Below are 4,144 nucleotides of genomic sequence, written 5' to 3'. Positions count from 1 at the left end.
TTTCGGTTGAAAAATGCTTCACTCCCAAAGCGGATCACGATCGCACACCGTCTAGGGGCTGCTACGAGCCGGAGTGCGGCTTCCGCTGCACCTTAACTCGTCCCCCTGCCGACACGAGACACGTTGAGTCACGCGATCCGGTCTATGCAATTCCTGTTCGGGTGGGTGATTAGCAGAAACGGAACGGAACGTGCGTTAAGAACGGGCCCGCTTCGTCGTTACTCACGCGAGGATCACGCGTCTCACGCCGGTGACATTTTGCCAAACATCGCGCCGCGATCGTCGCGATCTGGTGCGTGAGAGCCGTACGAAAGGAGCCCGACAACGGTCGATCGATCGCACCGCACACCGCCGATCGGCGGTCGGCGTTTTATTATAGTCTTCCTTTTTAATGCTGTTCGCTCATTTTTCAACGTGCGCCCACACGAAGGTCAGCAGCAGCGGGAGCGCGGTGATGGTGCAAAGTGATACGCTTCAAGTGGCAAGATCAACCGGATTACCGGTTCACGTGGCGGCGGTTCGAGCATCGAAAGGTTCTGCCGCGGGTTGCACAATTGCCTCTTCAATTTCATCGCCACAAATCACGGTACTTACGCGCGGCAAAGGGCCACCCTTCCCAGCACCGGCACCGGCAGCGCTATTTGCGTAATCTGCCGAAGGATAATGGTCGGTAAAGGCATGCCCGATCGTGGCCACCCCTGCGATGACGAGCAACTCCCCGCGATGTATATTATTATTAAACCGAAAGAAAAGACGTCAACTTGTCTTTCTAACGCAGAGTGAATTGTTTAGGTAGGATTATGGAAGGCGATAAAATTGAAGGGAAATTTGAGTAGTTTCTAGTCGCAACGTGTTAGCCATGAAATGGTATTTCCTTTACTGAAGGGCGCAATTAGTATTTCGAAAAAAATTTAAACACATGCATCTCGATCAGCGATCAAGAAGGATGAACCATTTGCCGGTTGGTGGCACAGTCGGAGATCGCCTGCGCCATTGTTTCACCCGTTTCACCGGTGGTCCCAAAATCAGGTGGAGCTCCGAAAGCAATTTTACGGCATAATTGGATCAGCCAAAGCTCGGATCCAAACGAACCAACCAGCACACGAGGCCACATCGAATCGAAATTGCCCTCTGAGCGCGTTTTAAACGCACACAAAACGGCACCCAGCCGGCCATATGCAAATGGCCATTGAACGAGTTAAGGGCGCCCAACATGCTGCTGGTCTCTCTCTCACTCTATTTGAAGACAATCATTTTCCTTGGGTCTCATCAAGCGACGAATTTTTCGGTCTTTACCTCGCCGAAGGACACACTCCATACAGTCCTCTTTCAGCTAAACAATTGTTTTCTGTCTTACACTGGGCCCATACTGGGTGATAATTAATCTTAAGTAAACCACACTTTATGATGGATTCCTAGCATCCCGAGCGCGGTGTGGCGCAGTGTTCGATTCCACGGTGCGGTTATTGGTGGCCGCAGCTGATGTGCCCTCGAGCGATAGTATCGCACCACAGACCTTCACGCGGAAGCGCCAGACGAGGGCTGCGAGAGCTCCCCATCGATCGATGTCGACTCTCCGAGGGCTCCGAAAAGCGAGTGTTTGACATTTACTTATATGGAAGGTTATCCAGCATCAGATTGTGACCTTGGCTGACTGGAGGTGATTTCCTAGGGCTCCCACGCTATTCCGCGATTAAAGGTTATCATTTCGGGGCACTCGCCCGATTCTTCAGTAGCTTTTAATTGACTCCTTTTGACGATCTTAATGAGCTACCTGAGAGTTCTTGGTTGGCGTTTTTGTGTCCCCATGCTGAGGGGCTGAAAGTCTACTCTACGATGCTTAGCGTGACGCTGCGTCACTAATAAAAAAGGCTTGTCTCGATTCTCCTCGCTAATGGCACCGACTGGAGTCGTCGTCAGGCTGGTTTGTAGAAGACAAACGACATCCAATCGGCAGCAACGATACCGACGGGCCCATGCTAATGCAGCCGTTCTCTCGGCAGACTCTCGGTGGTGGAGCTAATTAAATAACCGTTAGCGGTACTTCTTCGGTCGCATTTTATTTGCTTTCACCGTCCGCGGAGGGGTTCACCATTTGCAAATGCTGGCATTTGAATGCTGTGCGCATGGCGTTGAACACGGCACGTTACGGTGCGTTCGGAGGATAAAGAATCGGCGATGCTATCTCGCAGATGCCAGATGCGCATAGCTGTCCGCGAGGAATGCGCAACAGCCCCGCGACGCAGCCAATATCTCGGTGGACCATTAATAAAAAAGTACTTGCTCGCGGGCGCAACGCAACTAGAAATTATCTTAAAAGCAAACAGCTAATGGTGCGCAAGGTGTGCGCAATAACCGATGCAAATATTCGAAACAATGTCAACTTGTAAGGACGTCTCATGCGGCCACCATCGCGAATCGGACGGCGCATCCATTAGCCATTAACCTGAGGCTACGGATGACCTGCTTGTTATGATTTGCTGCCTATTTAAGGAAGCGACGCCACGGCAGCTGAAAGGATCTGACAGGACGGGACGGAACACCCCAGACGGCCGGGCCAGATTCTTTGTCGGTCGGTGGCACATCTTTGTCACACGGAGCGGCCACATTGCACGACACACAAAGTAAAGCCACTTCAAGGTGCCGTGATTACCGCCGCGCTATTTGCACTCGAAGATGGTCACATAGCGCTGGGATTTTTGCTGTCCACCGGCGGTCCGTTGGGGCTCCATTTGGCAGTTTGAAGGGCACTGGCACGGCACTTTTGGATCCGTCCGTCCTTTCGAACGAGATAATTCTCTCGGTAGGTATTCGTCCTAGGATCACTTTATGGTTTGTTTTGAACAAAATTCACCACACCACTGAGCCACGTCGGGATCGTGATTACTGGAGGGCCGCTAACAGTAAGCGGTTGCGTAATGTGGGGCGAATTGCGCAACCCGGCAACCGCCCTAAATTGCGATCGCGCGTTTCACAATATTGTGCATTCATCCCTACAATTTTTATTTTTATGACAATCGCACGCCAACCGTCCTTTTGAAATACGTTCACGTCAATGCGTCCCGTCAGAGTGGCTTTATTTTTGACTCCGTTTTCTGCCGTACTGCCCGTGGTGACCGTGGAATGGAAAATAAATCGAATCGCGTTGATAACACGTTCCCATACCGCCGCGATGCAGATTTTATTTTATTTCGGAGGTCGCAAAACACTTTCGTCGAAAAAAAAAACGACGGAACGCATGATTAACTGTGTCGGCGCGGGACTGCTAGCAGCCATCATTCATCACGGGATCAGCATTATGGAAGCGACGGATAAGCTTATTAAAAGCTGCAAACATTTAAACGGCCAAACGTTGGCAGCCCAAACGGCTGTGGGTGTCGATCGTTGATGATCTTGAAATGTAATATATTCTTCGGCCAATCAATCGCCACACCCCAAACAGCTTACGGATCCGTTCGGCGTGTGGTTCGAAAATTATTAATAAGCTGCGAAAACCAAACATCACGTCGATCGGAGCTGCAGATCCGCCACCAGAACGCTGTGGGCGTGGGCACGACTGCGCCACTGCAACGTTCGCCATGAGCTCAGCGCATCAACCGAACCGAACCCAACCAACAGCCCTGGTCTCCGTGGCAGGTGTCATAAATTGCCGTTAAATGATGATCGGTTTTGCCTAAGCGTCGCAATCACACTGGCAATGCGTCAAAGCGAAATTCCTTCATCGCGTGGCCATGTAAATGTTAAACACCGATGATTGCGTTGTGCGTGCGAACGATCATTAAACGACGCCCCTGGTGGTGGTGAAGGCGAACTGGTTCGAACTGGCCGCAACGGAACGGGATACAGTTAGCTATTGTTTTCACAAAATCCGAACAAACGAGTTGTCATAAATTCGTGTGTAAAAGTTACGATCGTTTATAGGCGTCCCACTACACACTCGGTGGCGTCAGCCGACATCGAGATTCATTTCCAACCACTGCGTCTGAGGTCTGGGTCAACACCGGTTTGGGGCGGAATTCTCACCCACAGCCAGCCAGCCAGCCAGCCAGCAGGTTGGCCAGTGTCTCGCCCCCCATCACCAGCACCAGCGATCACTTGCACCATCACTCAACCAGAAATTCAACCTCCCCACGTTCGGATCCTC

This window comes from Anopheles cruzii, chromosome 3 (genome assembly GCF_943734635.1).
Source record: "Anopheles cruzii chromosome 3, idAnoCruzAS_RS32_06, whole genome shotgun sequence".
In the NCBI taxonomy this organism is placed as follows: domain Eukaryota; kingdom Metazoa; phylum Arthropoda; class Insecta; order Diptera; family Culicidae; genus Anopheles; species Anopheles cruzii.
This window is presented reverse-complemented; position numbering follows the sequence as displayed.